Below are 18,821 nucleotides of genomic sequence, written 5' to 3'. Positions count from 1 at the left end.
CAAACTGGCATGAGCTTTGGCCCCGTTTGCGTTCATAGTTGTCAATAGCTCGAAATTATCGTTCATGGTGCTCGGCAATATAATATTTTGGACTGCATGAAAATAAAGCCGAAATCATTAATTAATAAAATAAATAAATGTGCATGCGCACGCGTGCACGTGTGTGTGTGTTACCCAGAAGTGGCTGAGTTGGTACATCTTAGCTACTTCTTTTATCAGCCTCGTAATTTACTATCGTTGCAATTTAATCGCAACATTTATGTGTTCAATATAGAAATCAGTCTATAATTCATGATCTCTAATTTATCATTTGTTTTATATACCTATCCAAAAAATAGGTGTGATTAAACTAGTTCTTCATTTAAATGCAAAGATATCTGCTGAGAGCGATTTATTTAAAATAAGCCATACCGGACGTGGCAATATAATTAAGTGTCTGCAGAATTCAATGGTGCATAGCAAATTCGTGCTAGCCAACCCACTTTTCGTAGAAATGTAATAGAAGTGCGTACAAAGTACTTTTTAATTTTTTTAACTTTGATCATCGTTTAGAAACATTTAATGACACACAATATTCAAAATTTTTATAGCTACATATTCGGGCAACTCTCCTCTATTTTTTACGATAAATTTTACCTCCCTATCATTTTTAGTTTTCACGTGACACTTGTTTCTCTGAGAAATTCGATCGTTTTTACAAAAACCCATTTCTTTCGAAAACTGGACGTGACCCAGCAATTTGGTTTTCGGATTCGTATTTAGGGCAATGAACGGTATAAGAATCACCTAGTGATTATTGCAAGACACAAAAATAGTTCAAATTTGTTCCACAATGTAATTACAGTTTTATCACTTTGTTGAATTTTAACAAAAAGGTGTTCTGCAGTGTTTATTGAAGTGATAAGTAAAGACGATTTAAAATCATCTTTAACAGCTATTAATACCCACTACCTCTCGAGAAGGAACTATTCGCTGGGTTTCTGTCACATCTGTAAACAAAATAGCTATTGAAAGGTAGTTCGGCGGTTGAAGTGGCAACGTTTAACCATATCTCCACTAGCACAATAATATCAAAACTGTAACACTACAATAATAGGGAAAGTGACAATTCGTTAAGTTTGGTATATACGAAGACATCTTATGTTCTCGGGAAATATGTAAACAGGCGACGTCGTTTTTTGTTCTCTCAGCAGTAGTTTTATAAATTATTTTCGACACTTCATTTCTGTAACGAATATAAGGTCTGGATCGTTGACAGGTATTAGTTGATTTCTTAAATCAAGAAAATAATTCCTCTGTCGCTCAGTTTGTTCCATTGAAATTTTAATGAGTCCTTCATAGTTATTTTTCCTCTTAGTCAAATTCAACGCTAAGATAATAGGTGGAAGAGTAACTTTAATCAGTCTATCTTCGTTTGAGATCCTTTCACCAAGTGTACTACCTTTTATGGTATCATAGTTGTCCAGCATAATTTTATATAAAAAGTTAATGACTGTAGAACAGTCAGAAGATGTAGTTCTCGATATGGATGTTTCGGCAGAGCTGTTGGATTCTTTTATATTACAATGTATCAAATTGTTGAATCTTGCACTTCTTTCATCTAGCTCTGATATAACATCTCATGTATTAACCAGTTTATTTGAACTATTTAAGTTTTCGGATTGAATTCTAGCTATTTTATCTTCAATCGATTTGGGATATTAGAGAAGATGGTTTATTGTTGATTTTGATTATCTCTTGTTTATATGCGCTGTGAATAATTTCCAGTTCCTTTTGAATTTTTGACGTTATTATAGATGTCAATCTCTCACCAAATTTCCTGAATTCAGTGTTGAAAAAGTTATACAGGGTTGACATCTGTGTTTTATTCAATGGATCCGTACTGTTTTTGTATTATTATTTCCTCATTCGCTGTAAAAACTGATGTAGTAATTTCACAATCACTAAATTTCCCATTTGATCAAGGGTGACCAGTCTTGGCAGTCTTCTGTTATTTTTACATCAATATTTACAAAATAACCTGTTTCTGAGGTTTTTGGGGTCGCAGTATCTGATTCTGGCATTATTTTTTTAGTAAGATGGGAAACCACCTTTTAGAGGGGGGGGGGGGGTGTTTCACCTTAAGAAAATGATATTTTTCTAATTGATTCAAAATGTAATTTTAAGTAAAATCTGGTATAAAAATATATCCTTAAAACTCAATAGTTAAAGAGTTATTATTAACGAAAGATACAATTTTCATTCATTTCGATATGTTTGGACGTCCTGGACCAATTTTGAATCTTTACAGATTCTCAAAATGGGAAATATATATCGATTTATAGCATATGCATTATCAGTATTATTAGAGAAATGTCAGTGAAATAATGAAATGTTAGCGATTCTAGAAACTATTTATAAAGGTCATACAAGGCAGCAAGAAGGTATTGAAAACTGAGGAAAGCGAATTTGGAACTTGGAACTGAAGTTCATTTGAAATATGTTCTATTTTTAAGTACATCCACAATTACATCCAGAATTTTAAGTGCATAATATTTATTAAAAGTTCTCGGTCTTTATCCCATGTGTCGTTATCGAATTTTTACACATTAAGTAAAATATACCGCTATAACTTCTAGCGTTGCAAGTTGTTATACAAATTTTTTATTCAGATATCTTCAATAAGCTCAAACAAATACAAAGAAGGTAGTTTTTAAAGGATTTTAACAGGCCTATGTCATTAAAATTACACGTACATATAGATAAGAGGATGCTCTTTAATGCTGTATAGTTAGATTCGAGATAACTCTGTCTGCAATCAAAATATAGTAAACCAAAGTACACCGATTTCAAAGAAAGTAGCATTGTTCTGGAACAGTCATCTTTCCCCATATTCGAAACTTTATCAATCAATTTTGGATAACCTTTCGCTAATTTTAAGCATATCACCAATTATTATATACATTTAAGAATATGTGGTAAACATTTCATGAATTTTCAAGAAGGTTAAAAATTTGAATTTAGTCCGGGTTTTAATGCATCTTTTGCAAGTTATAACAGAAGAAGTAGAATTAGATGTGGACATCTTTAATACTGATTGAAACTCCAAAAATGTTGACTTTTAGAACAGGACAAGACAGAATGCGTGCGAAATACGTTCGGCCTCTATGAATCTCCAAACAATACTTGCTACGTATATTACCTACGACACTTTCCTAAAGTATTATTTAATCCGTTAACTGTTCTGTTTATTTATTTTTGAAAGAAGACAGATGTGAAACACGACTCCGAACGGTACCGTGGTCCGTTTCCTACTGACCTTCCGATCGCTTAACGATCGTACAGTTGTACAGGCACGATTTTACTTAATTTCCAATAATCGTATTGAAATGTTATTTATCGTTATTGTACCTAATTACACTTTGTGTATTAGATTTTATATCGTTGTTATTTTCAATAAATTACCATTATACTATCTTTGGGTGCAATATCTTATTTGATCGCGAATAGCAGTGAAAGTAAAGCGGAAGTAAATGTACCTGCGGCGTAACTCTATACTGTATAGTTTTCATTGGAAAATGTGGAGAAGTTCACGATTTCAAAGAGTAGCAATAGTACTAGTAGTAATGTAATTGATATTGATATTGATATTGATATTAATATAGTAGCGGTAATGTTGGTTACGATACTGGTATTGTGACGATATGGATATCGATGATTGTAATAATTACATTAGTTATTTCTAGAGAAATAGCGCGCATGTTACACGTATGCCTGTGTCTGCAATCAGGAAAAAATTATTAATACAAAGAAAGTGTAAGAGAAACGAACAAAGCACTGATCAAGCTCAAACAATACTGCTCCAGCTCAGAATGAAATTCTTGGAAGATCGTTCTGAGATTCACTACTTCTATAAGATTATTATGCGAGAAGAAATGAACGGCACTAAACGTTCGACTACTATCGCAAATGTTTTCATTGAAATTTGCGTTTTTCTAAGTTTGCCGAGTTTATGGAAAGTGAAACGTATTTGTTGGAAAACGAACTACAAGAACACGGCACCGAGATAACAAGGATTGTAGAGGAATACGAATACAGCGACGATGAGGAAGATTTTTGATCGGATAATTTCAATAATGATATCTTCGATCGTGTAATTGGTCCGTCGTTGTAGCAATTGCATACGCGGGTTCTCCTGTACGATAAAATAAAAATATCACGGACAGAATTTCAATTTCGAAAGTCAATTCATATGTTCGAGTCCGCTCTTAAAAAAAAGAGTCGAAAAGCTTGCTAGATGAAATGTAAGAGCGATAACACTACATAGATTTTTGGAAGAATACAAATTTGATGCATTTATAGTTTTGAACGATTGTTTTTTTTTCTTTGAACGAAAACGATTACGGAAACTGAACGCGTCACTGAATAGAAAGTAAAGAGAAATATTAGGAAGCGTATACGCGTCGACGAATGGGAAGTGAAAAAAAAGAAGAGACTCTTTGAATACCGTGGAGACTATCTTCAACGAGACGAAGGAGAAAAACCGAAAGCATTGTTTCGCATCCGAGGAACGAGATGTGGGTCAGCGGTAATCATCGGAATTGTTTCCTCTCTGTCATCGCTTCCCGCTCGACGTACAAAGTACAAGAAGCAGGACACGAAAGTTGTCACGCGAGCAACGATTGTTTGTTTGTTTTCTTTCGAGCACTTTTCATTTTCTTTGGGCCTCGGCGCCACGTTATTCGTTATTGTTCAATTTAACAATTTCAAATTGTAGTTATTATTTGATTCATTTTACCAAGCCTGGTAAACTTGTCGAAAATGGACTTTTCCTCCGATCTAGATGGTTTTTGTACATGTTGTAGAAATCGATGTTTTGAACAATTTTTCGCTATACTGTACTTGTGTAATTAGCGGTTTTGCTTAATTCTTCAGGTATTTGCGAAACATTGTCGGTGTTGGTACAATGAATAAAACGAAATGGGTTCAGCGTTTTTGTAGATATTGTTTTCTTTTTATTTTCGGCAATTATGGAGGAAAAGCATCATCATATTTAGCAAATACTTGTGTTCATTATACAAAAAGAATGTTCATTCCTCATTTCCTTATATTATTTATTTTCCCTTTTTTAAAGCGTATTTCTATTCCACGCCACGAATCCTTTCAGCATTTATAATATGTTAGTACCTATTGTATTTTATTATTTATTACATGGTATATAATATAACACATTCTATGTAAATATACAGTTTCTTACATGTGTATATATAATTAACAATATTTAATATCTATCTATTTATTTATTTATTTATTTATTATATACTTCATGATTGAGTATTATTATATATATATATATATATATACTGTGGCGGCAGACCTGGAGGTTATCCACCAACAGAGGGCCAATATGCCCTGGTAGGCCTTTCCCGCTACTAGCCCCTTACTGACGAGTCCAACTAGTAGACTCCGGACGAAACACCTAGCTCCCTCTCTCCTAATCTTTTCCAGTTACACCCTTCCTAGACCCATCCGAGGCCGCTTCAATATCATATTTCACTGAAAAAGTCAATATACAGTTGCCTTTAATTTCGCTCGGCTGAAACAGCAAAAGTGCCCCAGTACGCGCCAGTCATGTATATAAAAAAGGATGCTTAGAATGTCGAATTTTACAACATATCCAAGAATCATCCAAATCGGATGGGGACTCATCCGGCAGAATTACTCCAAACCTAAATACAAGTCAAGCCTAACTTCAATTTAACCGAAATTTACCTGAAATCCTAAAGAAATGTAAACTATTATATACTGAATGTTATAAGTGTTTTTGTTTATATTCCGAAAACTGAGATCGAGCGGCAGTAGTATCTATATACTGAGTAAAGTGTCTATACAGAGTAAAAAGTACTAGTGAGGCCTCTCAGTTTCATATATTTCTCTGTAAAAGTTGCTTCAAATTTTTGCGCGAACTGAACATAAGCTAATAAGGTCACTTGTTATAAAAGATGAAAGTCAAAGGAAAATAAGTCCTCCCGACAAATTTTATAAAAAAATCATTTTTCGTAGTATTTTAATATTAAAGCTTAACAAATAAAACAAATTTTTGTATTTATGCATACGTTATCATTAAAGTGTGTAATTTAGTTATTTTTGGAAATAATTAGGTATTTTAGCAATGACCTGACAGAATTGGTTAAAGTATGAAACAAATACACTATTTTAAACTTTACCTAGTTATTCCATGAAATATCTAGTTGTTTTATTAAATAACTGATGATATGTAGTTACATTAAAAAAAATACATTTAACATTACGGCTAGATTAGTTGAACAGTAATAAAAAATAACAGAATATAATATAATAGTTGTATTTATTCAACTGAATTTTAAATTTTACAAGTTATGGTTATATAAAAGATTGGGCTACTTCAAAAATGTGAAAAAGAAATGAAAATTTGGAAAGTTTTAAATTTGGAAAATTTTGGTAATTTCCCAATACAGTTCTACTCATTCCAACTACTATTATCGAATTCCAAAATTTCAAAAGCTTTGTATTCCCAAATTTCGAAGACTTCAATCAGATATTAGATATTATAGATTACCATAAATACATCCGCGTAACATAATAAAAGCCAGAGATTAAATAATTTTAATAGAACAATGAATTTTTCCGTTACAAGGTCATATTATACTTTCCTACAGGTGCCAAATATAGTAACACCCGTGACTTGGAAAATTTTAATTTTAAATTTGAAAATATCAATAAATATTTTTACTTATCAATATCGACTGTACAAACCTTCTATAAAATATATTCCCCTACACGATTCTTTAATTTATACAATTTGCAGAAAACACTTTTTTTCAAGACGACAAAAATCTTTCGGTTCTGAGGTTATATTTATTAATAATTATATTAATTTTGTATTAAATTATTAAAAAAGAATGTTCTTTATTAACAGAAACGATGCATCATATAAAGTAAATTTATTTACCTATATATAATTTTAATAGATGCAATGAAGACACCGTTAATTGGTAGATATGTTTGTTATAATATTGAAAATTACCCAGGGGCCACATTGCCTTTTTTCTAATATAGGGAAAAGTTGTTTAAAATCATGCCTCCAAGAAAATATTTCAAGATCATCAAAATCGGAAAAGTGAACATGATTCCCAATAATTACCTAAATAACTGTTTAACACTAGATTTACGGATATTTACTATACGGTTTGTTCTATTGTTATTATAAAAATTGATATTCGTTCATATAGATCTTGGAAATGAGAGGTTTAAACGTAGACAATTAGGGTACATATTTACGTAACTGCATTAATCAAAATCGTCGAAAACATTTACCGAAAAATGTTTATAAAATTCAATGTGAGTCAAATTGACTGGTTTCGTAACTCTAGTGTTAAATTTAAATGTGATGTGGTTTTATTTATATTTCAAAGAAATGGCGGTGTGGTAGACACGTAAGGAATAGAGTGAGAAGGGCCACTGTTATATGAAATCAAGTATGGCGGAAGGTGAGAGAAAGTTTAAGGCGGGTTTTAGGATATTGGTGATAGGAGCGCTGATGTATGGAGTGGAACTGTGGGGATTTAAGAAAAGGATACAAGCCGAACAGATACATTTAAGATATTGAAAGTGAACACTAGCAGCGGATAAGAGCCTCGAGATTCGAGGAGAAAATGAAAGAAATAGGAGAGAGAATTGTTCTCGGAGAATACCTGTAAGAAGAGGAAAAGGGAGAAGGGCAAAGAAGAAGAGAAGGGAAAGAATGGATGTGGAAGAGAAACTTAAAAGCAGAGACAAAGAAATACAGAAACAGAAACAATATGGGAAAATACAGGAATCTAAATGCAGTGGGAGGTATAAATTTAGCAAAACAGCTGGACGACCAGAATACTTATGTAAGGATGGAAACGACGACAGTCAAAAGCTAATAGTTCAAGCTAGATGCAACATGAACATAAAAAGATGGAACAGGTATTGTGAAAAATAGGAAAATCGAAGCTGAGATCTTTGTGGGGGGCAAATTCGGAACACTGGAACACCTAATGAGAATCTAGGGAAGCACAGAGAGGAATTGAGATAGAGGAAGTAGTAAGTGGAAAAGCAACTAAAGCGATGGAGAAAGGAAAGAGATGAAAGAGGTTTATAGGGTAGGAAATAAAACTAACGTCTATATAAAAGGAATGGGACAACCAAAGATAGGATTAACGCGTAGAATTTAAGATAAACTTACGAAATGTCTGGTAAGGAGTGAATGGAATGTATGGAATGAAAGAATGAATAGGGACGGGGGATCTAGGGTACAAATTGTAAGAAGGCAGGTGTGAACGTGACGTAATGTGAGGAAGGCAAGTGTGAACGTGACGTGAGATAGACAAATGTGAACGCAGTGTGAACGTAGTGTGAAGATGGCAAGTATGAAGAGTGAAGATGACCGATGACCACACACGAAGAGATTCCCAACAAAGGGAAATTGCAAGAAAGGTCTGGAATGTAGAAGAATGTTCAAGAAGGTTCGGTTAAGATCAGCTTCCGGTTCGGAAGTGATAGAAGATCAAGCGGCATGTCCGTTGCATCACTAAATTATGGAATGCCGAATGCCGATGTAACTGCGTCTTCTCTTGGCTGTGAGATTGAAAATAAAGATCTATCTGGTACAAACGTAGATAAGGTCAACATACTCCGAGAGCGTATTATTCAGGCGAAACCGGTCAACAATCAGCGAATCGAAATAGGACAGAGAACATAATCGTTAGAAGATAACTGGCGACGTGTCGAAAATCTTGTATTTGAGCCTACGTGATCATTTGGAGTGGTTTCTCTGAAGACAGATGATCAATTGCTAAAATACAAAAACAACTTTCACTCTGAAACAAGGTCAGACAATACAAATAAATATATGTACTGTCTTCCAACGACGTTTGGTAACTTGTCGAACTGAAAGGACAAGTATGGCAAGGATACACGTCCACTCGCGATGAACGTTGGCGCCTTGGTTTCGGCCGCTTTTGTTATTGACTGATTCGCGTATGTAAACGAAGATTGTAAATGAAATATAAGTCAAGCGATCATCGTGAAACCGTCGCTATGCATTGCCAACGATTTGTTTTCCATAGACTACGCGTTGCTAGGAGACTGCCGAGATCGCGGCAGACTGTGAAGAGCAACGATGTGAGATAGATCGTGCGTGCGAAGCGAATTTACAGAGAGACAGAGAATTGTAAAGAGTTGTTAGACCACTCCAATAAGTCCTACGGATATATATTGAACCAATACTCATTGCTAAAAAGCTTAAATTCCTGGGTGTACAGAACAATGAGCTTAATATATGCTAAAATCAAGGTCATATGAGGGTTAATCTGTTTGTAAATAAGTATGAAAACTCCCCATTCTCGGACACATTTTTGCGAATATCTGGAAAATTAAGGCCGAATGGCGGTAACACGTATAAAAAAAAGTTGTTCAGAATGATGACTTTGACAACGTATTTCAAGGTCATCCAAATTGGCAAGTAATCAGTGTTATAAATGGTTATCAGTATATTATATATCGCTTGTTAGAATAATTAGCATTAAATAGTAAAACAACGTTATGCGATTTGGAAGTATAGAATAACGATAAAAAGCATCGAGACATTAATAAAGTCTAACAAATAACAAATATATTCATGCAATCAAAGAGTTTATTACAAATTTTGTAAACAAACATAAACATATAGATAATGCCTTAAAATTTAAAGCTCAACAAACCGAAATGCAATAAATTATATTAATACATTCACGACCACCTACAATTTCCCAAAGTCTATAATTGAATACAGCTAGAGTCTGCTGTTCAAGTGTGTATGAATATGAAAAATATGTGCTAGAATTATGTTGTCAATACTTAACTACATATTTCGCAAATGACGTAGAATTATGTGATCGGTATTCTTTTAAAAAATATACAATGGTGTGAGACTACGTTACTAGCATTTTATCTAAAAAAAGTAAAAATGACGTAGGACTACATTACCGGTCTCGAGTATATGAACATCTTCTTATAGTATTTCAGCAGTTGGAAAGACACATTAAACAATGCGAGTTCACATACCAAGAAAAATATTAATCGTTTAAGTGTACGTGGTTATCGGAAAATTTTTATCGATAAGATGTAGACATTCTGTAATTACTATACCCGCTAATAAATTAGGCATTAAAAACATAGTAGATTGTGAGCGTAAACGGTAAAGGAGGGTTACTATGCTTACTTTCGTTACGAAAGACGTACAAATTAGAGTATTCGTATATTTCCCCGCAGAAGGATTATATGAAATGAATCGTTAAAACACGTCTTGGACACATCCACTAAATCACAATTTTTTGTGAAAACCTGTCTAACATGTACGGTTTAAAGGCAGTTTTTGAGAATGATGTTTCTTATAAACCTCTGTGAAACGTGTATTTGTATTCGACGAAATATACTACCTGTTTTAATTAAATAAAATTTAAAGCTATGCTGTTATGTAAACTTGAATTATGTTTATTGTAACTGTTATAGCCCTTAGTAGTAGAGTATAACTATGTTTTATATATTTCTTCTAAATTCGCTAACAAAGTGTAAATTATTTAAATATTTCTACTGATAGATATATGCAAAGATTATTAGAATTATTCACATCTTCAATATACGGATGGCGATAGTAATCGAGGTCAAGGTTCGGCTTTATATTCGTCATTGGATGTCTGATGCATTACAAACGTGTAGAAATAATTATCATTATGTGGGTTCACAATAGAATCATAAAATTTCATAGTTGTTTCTACTGTACAAATTGAATAGAAAAATGGAAACAAAGATTGAACAACAAGCATTTAACGTAGGTTTAAAATTGCATCGATTGATATCGAAACTTAGTACACTAGAACAGCTTTCAATATTAGAAATGAATATGCATTTGTTACTACTTCTTGTGATATAATGAAGACAAAAACATAAGATACAAGAAAGATTCCAAAAATCCTTTTTAGCTATGTATAATAATTATATTAAGAATTTTTTGCATTTGTATCAATTGCAAATATATAAAAAATGATAAAACAAACAATTTCATTAAAATTTAAAACGGTACTAATATTACTACCGTAACGATGAAAAAATATGCCTAAACTGATTTTTAAACATTTGTAGTTGCATAGTCCATCATTTGACAATAAGACTGATATTAAGATTATATGTACCTATCGTATTTTTGTTTCCCAATAATTTTATCGACACACCGTTATTATTCGTTTTAGAATTTCCTATCGTATGACGATAAAAGCTTGATACATGCATCTTTTGTACCACATGATCAAAGAACATACGCAACATTTGGTAACAATTGGTTGTCAATAATGAAAAATCATTTTATATATCATGTAACAACTGCAACAATGTTAATATTCAATCATTTGCGATAATAGTAGCGACAGCAATGATATTAATGATGGTGGTGAAAATACTGGTGCTAGTGACCTAGATTCGCTCTTGGGGGCTGATGGCCGTTGCACTTGATATCGAACCGCCGAGTTTGCACGGAGTACAACAGCATTAGTAGAAAATTATAATAGAGCTGAGTTTGGCGTCCTGTTTGATTTTCTTCACAAATTGCAACGTCAAAATGAATAATATTGTAATACGTATAGAATATGTAATTCAATTCGATTCATTAAAATTAGAGATGGTAGATTTACTTCCATTCTAGTGAGCTGATACTTTATGGAATAAAACTCGTATTCTGTATTTAAATATTAAAATGAGAAAGTTGAAATTCCTCTTCCGAGAAAGGAAAATACGTTGGAATGAAAATCTTTTTCCGTGAGTATCGTTTTCATGGAATACAGTGAAAATCCATTTATTCTATAATTAATAAATACTTGCTGAAGTATTTGTATGATAAAACAGTTCTTCGAATTAATAATACATACATGTTATAAAAAACGATGTCTGGATCATTTCGCAGAGTTTTTATAAATATTTCATGAGCAGTCTTTAAGTAGAAATATGTCACAATTACATTCACACATAATTACGAAACGTTAGGATAACTGTAGGCAAATATTGAATGTATACATTACGCTTACAATTTTATTAAGATCGAACTTTTAAATTGTTTGAAACTTAGACAGTAAATAAATTGAATTCATTCATTTCTTCTTGACGACCATGTGTTAATGGGTCAATGGAGTGTTGTTAAAAAAATGTTCAATACAACCACTGTCTTTTCTTTCGAAAAGTTTCATTTCTAAGAAGAAGTGACTAACATTATTTGTTTGATAGTACCTACATACAGACAACATTATTTTTCAGAAATAAAACGGTAACACAGTACTAACTTTTCGTAGTTAAAGCATAATCCCAAGTCACGTCCAAACGATTTGCCGCAGTTTCAAATAACCTGACTAATGTTAATTATTAATAAGTTCATTAAACAATTGTTTTGTGTACATGGCGATGAAAGTATTGCTCTAATATTTACGTATCCGTTTTAGTTTCTCCACTGCTTTTTTTCGAATTAACGTGCATATTTTATGATCTTAGGTTTTTGTTTTTATCTATATAAAAATGATTTCAATAACATTTGAAATTAAAATAAAGGGTTGCATTCAAATAGGTTATCTATTTTTGTATCTTTTCGAGACTGCAGCAGTCTGCACGATGTGCCGAATAAGAAACCGAGGCCCCTTATTTCATCGTTAATCTTATAGAAGAATAATTCTGCACGTGTTCATGATAAACTCGATCTCGCGTGCTCACGAACGTAACACGCTCACGAAGGACGAAAGATGAATGACACGCGATCCAACTGTATCTGTGGCTTGTATAATCATGGCGTTATACAAGCAGGGTATTCAACTGCACACAAATTCTGAGCGTAATCTGTAGTTCATACAGGTAAAAAGAAATTATGAAGTTGAATATCCTAGATCTTCGTTTTACGCATTTCTACGACACTAATGAAATGTTTCATTACTTTTCCATTAAACTCCCGGTTTATTAATCTTTTACATTTTTGTTTCTACAATACTGGAGAGTACTGGAAACAAACAGTAAGAGCACTTTTGAAGAACACTAACTGAACGTCTAATAAAAAACGTATTGCATTTAAAGCTTCTAAGGTCGTCCCGTTAAAGCCACTTTATCGAAGATAGCGTTCTAGTGTCGACCAAAAACCGGACACCATATGCAACAAAAGCAAAGACCAGTAATTGTCGCATCATATCTCGATTTTGCCTCTACCATTGTTAAATGCATTGATGTCTTGATTTCTATAACAGAATCGTAGAAGCTTGCAACGAGTAGGTTACGTGCACGGCAAAGGGGTAACCTTTATTGCTCGGAAAGGCGTAAACTGGGACAGTGGCCTGATTCCTAGTGTCATGGCTGCAACTGCATGTGAACCGAGGAGAGAGGAACGGCTATAGATACACAACTAACTTGGTGTTCTGCCAACAACTCACCGGAATTCTCACCAGTCCCGCAAAAAAGAAAAGGGGTACCACTGAATTACTATGATGCGCGTACTGCGAAAACAGTAAAATGTTCTGCTTCTTGTACGTTTCAGTTGAATGTGTATTAATAATTGAAACGCTCAAAAGGCATATTGTCCAGCAAATCAACTCGAGACGAAGTATTTACTTGTGCAAAGTGAAAATCGTATTACTGAACTACAGATTTTGTGCATATGCAGCATTCGGAACTGAAACTGAGGTTACTGAAATTTCCGATTCCCTTGAAATGTAACAGAACCCGTGATAACATAAAGGAATTCCTTCTACACTATGTTATGTTGCTATTAAACTGCTTACAGACATATGCATTCTTCGTAGAGATATCTTTACAAGTAAGATAATTAGGAATGAGCTATGTAGGTATCAATTTTAATAGCATTTATTGACATCAATACTTATGAATCTTGATCTGTATATGTTAGGGAGACATGGATGTTTGTTTCTCTTCGATCTTGATGAACTTGTAGAGCGGTAATGTTAACTTGATTGTGAAACGTATAAAATCGAATGTACAGACAGTATGTAATGTACGAGATAGACAAGAAAAAAGGTCATATTCAATCGAGTAGCAGATAAAGTATAGTCAACTTCGATAATCCTTGAAGTAGCGATAGTGAAGGACTGTCGTAGTTTTTCGATGAACATCGTGTATTCGCAATAATGAAGAGATGCTAAATGTTAATGTATTGTTCCATATAAATCATGATTTAGCATATGATTCTGTATTTACAGCTATAGGTAGAAACTGCGTGGATAATGTCTCTATCTCTGTTTCTGTTAGCCTTATATCTATCTACATAGTTTCAATCCACGATTTCATTACAACACTTTCGACATGCATACGTATATTTTTCCGTGGTTTTCATTTCGTTATAGAATAATAAAAATACGTTTTTTGACATTTAACGCAATTATACTGTAGGATGTAGGATGTACATAAATGAGTAAATTTATTTAATAATTACAGGTTAAAACACTTCGCAGATTTCACTGATTTTATAACAAAGAGTTTAAAAGTCTGATTGCTTTGACTGACATGGTAATTTCAATGTCAAATCAGTTCAATAACCTTAAGAGGCCCGTGTTATGTTGTTGATTTAGTTATTCGATTTTGTAAACGGTAAGAACGTAACTTCCTATCGAAAAAATATTAAGATTTACAATGGAATGATTATGCAAAATAATCTGATGAAAAGGTTCAGATTATAAATGTTTAAGGGGGGATTGCCTTTTTTCTTGGTCAAAAGTAGCGATATTTTAGAATTTTTTATTAGCAAAAGTGTAACGTTGATTAATTTGAAATTTTGTATATGTGTTTGTTGGATTTTCATTATTTAGTTCAGTTCACTTAAAAATACAGTTTGAATTGCCCACGAAGTAGGACCCTCCGCGCAATTGCTTCATTAACGGTTGGCATGATATCTGCCCTCCAGTTTATAAGAATTCAAAAATTCAAATGAGATTTTATTTTATATACATATAGTTATCGTTTGATCTACAATGAATAAAAAAAATTATTTGTCAAGAAATGGTAACAGTTTAAACTTAAATGTTCGCAAAAAATTACCCGAACGTTTGATAATTAAAAAAAATCTATAGGTGTATCGCCTTGCCTATAGATCAAACGATAAAGGGAACCTTCCTTTACATACAGTTAAAATTTCAAGTTGATTGATCCAATACTTTTTTCTAAATCATGTCAACCGGCTACGAAAACGTGGTTGCGAGAAAAATGTGTTTAAAATTTGTAGTGCAGTTACTGAACAAATATCAGATATTTGCTGCAACTAATCAGCTATTCCAGGACCGTATATTATTCCTTCCTCTTACTCGTCGAATTGATTTTTTGTTAATAAATTTTCCATTCTAGCCTCTGTACAGGCCTTTTTTGGTTGCTTTAAGGCTTCGTCTCGCCGATCTTTGTAATCGCCATTCATCACTAGTCGTGGCGAAACTGTTACATTGTTCTCCAATAACGATACCAATATCGTCTACGATTTTTAAAATTGTATTGCAGCCTTCATTAAGAATGCCTGCTGCAATAAATGATGAAATTTCAATAGTTTTTAGTAACAATGAAAATGTTTGGGAGCAAGTCGCCAGAGCATCGAATTCTAACTCTCATTGTTATTTTGAGTTTCACCACCTAAACAACTTTTTATTAATTCTATTGAAGATAAATCTTCATAAAGTAATTTTACTTCTTTTGCGACGTCTTCATAAAGTGGTGGCACGTGGTCAAAATCTTTAAGAATACCCTCAGCTTCAGCTTTACGCCACTTACACCAACTATCAGACAATATGATAATATGTAATAGAATATGAATGTATTCTAACAGCAAAACCACAGTAAAATGTTAATTGTTTAATTAACTTATCAGTTAATTTTTTTCTTCTGAGTTTCTTGGTCTTCTTTATGTTTCTTAGTTGCGATCCCATACGTTTTTCTACATGGCCTTCACATTCATTTTTCTTGAATATAAAATCTAATTATGCTAAGGTCACTGCAAATAAATTTGAACTTGGCTATCAGGAAACTACGACTCTAATAACATAAACGTTTTACAACAGTGCCATAGATTCTGGGAGTCTCGATCGCTCGATCACTTTGCCGCCAAGCACATACCTTGCTTCAAAAGTCCATAACTTTGAAAATATTCAGAATTTTAACTTCAAATTTTGCAGAGACATTCTTAAAGAGATTCTACTACAAGATTCTGTAAAAAACAAAAACCGATTTTTTGACAAAAAAAAAAGACAATCCGCCCTTAATTAAGGAATCCTTTTAACAATGATACAATAGGACGATTATTAACAAAGAATAAATAGTATTAGACAGTTGAAAAGAAGTGAGAGTACTGAGTAAAATTGAGTGAAAAAAAGGTATTAAGTTAGAAACCTTCTTTATGGTATATTTCTTAAGAGTGATTAAATTTTCGTATTATGTAATGTATAACTAAACGGAAGTCAATATTTAAAATTGTTCGTACATTTAATATATTAATGTGACATAATAACTAATTAAAGAATGGTTAATAATTAATTTTATGAATTTTACTAATTAATATTATTTCTATCAAATGAATTGAACATATTATAATCTGATCTGTTAATTATCAGATTTCTTCGTTAAGAAAAGGATATTTTCCCTAGGGGAAAAGATCGAGTTGTACGGGCTTATACCAACACGATTTTTTCAAGATAATTAACAAATTATTGAGGAGGGTCAACAGCACCTTTTCCGTTACAGAATTTTACCAACTGTCCGATTGAAAAAATAATGAGAGTGTACTCTGTACGATAAAAGAAAGTGGCTCATATTTATGTTAATATGTGACTTTGCATGTTACATGCAAGTCGGTTTCATGGAAGGTGGCACGAGGTGGTTCACCCTTTCACGGAACATACCATTGCACAGAAAGGTTCCATGCGCAGTGTGAACATAAGCGCGCCTTGCCATTAATGCACTATTTACCTCGACAAAATTTAGTCTGACCAATGTTCCAAGTCGAACGGTTTTATCATGTGTACAATTTTCTAATATATTCTGCAACAATCATTTGTTTCCCTCAAACGCACTTCTATTCACTTTTTCGTGTCGCGTGTCACTTTCTTACAACAGAAATCGGATTTTAAAACGAGCAAGGCGTTCAACTCAAATCCAGTCAACACCAAATAACAAACTGGTGATTTATCGATTCTTATAGAACATCAAAATCATCGGCAACGTGGAATCTTTTTGATTTATAGACATACTCTCGGCGAAAAATTCCTCATACTCAAGGATACCAGTTTTCCTAAATGCGGTCACAACTTTGCCTGGCTCTGTCCCAACAACACAGCTATATCTACGTCCACGAATCCGGTAATCGGGTCAGTGTACCCCTTTGCTTTGCTTCTCCAGTTTGTTCTGTAGATTTAATACACTCCTGCCGATATTTTACAATTCTATAAAGATATCGATTCGCTCCTTCCCTGAGTTCTATTTTAATTATCAAGCTGGAATTGGCGATTTTTTTTGTTACAAATAATTCAAACTTCAAAATTCTCTAACATTTTATGTTAACGACAAAATAATGTTGTAGAGTTTATACGAAAAACCGAGGGGTGGATAAACTTTTTTTACGGTCAAGTGCACTATTGCAATCGTTGAGAACACTCCGCTTTCAACATGGATGCTTTCGTATATTTCCTCATCGCACAGTATAGACTTTTCATTATAAGAGTAAATAAGATCAGCCAAAATTCATGTTAAATGAATGCAACGAGAACAATGTTGGAAACGATTCGTTAACATTTCGAAAATCGATAAATGGGTCACTTCAGGCTGTTGAACAGTAGCTTGCGTATGTATGTATAATTCGTCTTAACAATTACATCGAAACAACTATGATAATTGTTAATCGCCTTTTTATACACTGGATTCGAGGAAACTTTAATAGGAGCAATTCATTTCTTAGATGTATAAAAGCTTTGAAGTTCATTATAATATTGCAATATTTTTGTACACGAATGAAATATTTATAAATATGGTCACCATAATTTGTGAGAAAGAAGGTTGTTTACATAAATTTCAAGTGCCATTCTCAATAATTATACGAAATAACACTTGATCTGATTTCACGGCGCTGATCGTATTTACATCATTTGTTGTTGATTCAGTAGTTTCACCTCAGTGAAATAGGAGGGCTGAATGAGAATGTATTACTGGTTCGTGTAAATTGTTCTTTTTTAAAATTGAATTATTCCCTTGCCGATGATTATCTGATGATATCGCGCAAATCTGGGACGAAAAATAGAATGGCAATAATCGAGCAACTTACTTTGCTTCCTAGCTTTCGTAGAACCTCCGTGAAATTTCGTGTTGCTTCACCACGTAAAATGAACAGCGTCAGAAGAATTGATTTTCACGAATAACGGAACATCGGGCTTCTTGATGAGAAGAATTCCACTACGAACCGAGAATCCCGCACCGTGAGATTGTTTCAACGGGGTGGTGGTTCCGCGAGTACTGCGCCTCCGGACGTTAGTATCCTAATCGATAAACCACCCTTCGAGCCACCCACTCGACTCTCGGTAAAGGTACGGTCACACCGACGCGACGATCACGTGGACCCCGGTACGTACACGGTACATTCACACGACATCTTACAAAACTGTCCTTGCTCTACATTAACCTAATGCTGGACCATTCGATAATTTCTTCAGAAACAGTCAGTCTAGCAAGTTTCGACCCTTTATCTTGACCGGGAAGTTAGTTGCAAGAGAAAACCGAATTATTACATTTTATTC

General features: G+C 33.4%; 1 protein-coding gene across 1 annotated transcript in view; it reads right to left on the bottom strand.

Moving 5' to 3' along the window:
- The window catches only part of LOC116431075 (uncharacterized), an 84,024-nt gene extending 65,455 nt beyond the window's left edge, over positions 1 to 18,569 (bottom strand). The window contains exon 1 of the mRNA XM_031986039.2: positions 18,353 to 18,569. The gene's annotated coding sequence lies outside the window, so the exon portion shown is untranslated. The remainder of the gene's footprint in view (positions 1 to 18,352) is intronic.
- Positions 18,570 to 18,821: the final 252 nt, after the last annotated feature.

This window comes from Nomia melanderi, chromosome 1, assembly GCF_051020985.1.
Source record: "Nomia melanderi isolate GNS246 chromosome 1, iyNomMela1, whole genome shotgun sequence".
Lineage (NCBI taxonomy): Eukaryota > Metazoa > Arthropoda > Insecta > Hymenoptera > Halictidae > Nomia > Nomia melanderi.
Note: the sequence above shows the minus strand (reverse complement) of the source record. Positions and strands in the feature narration are given on the sequence as shown.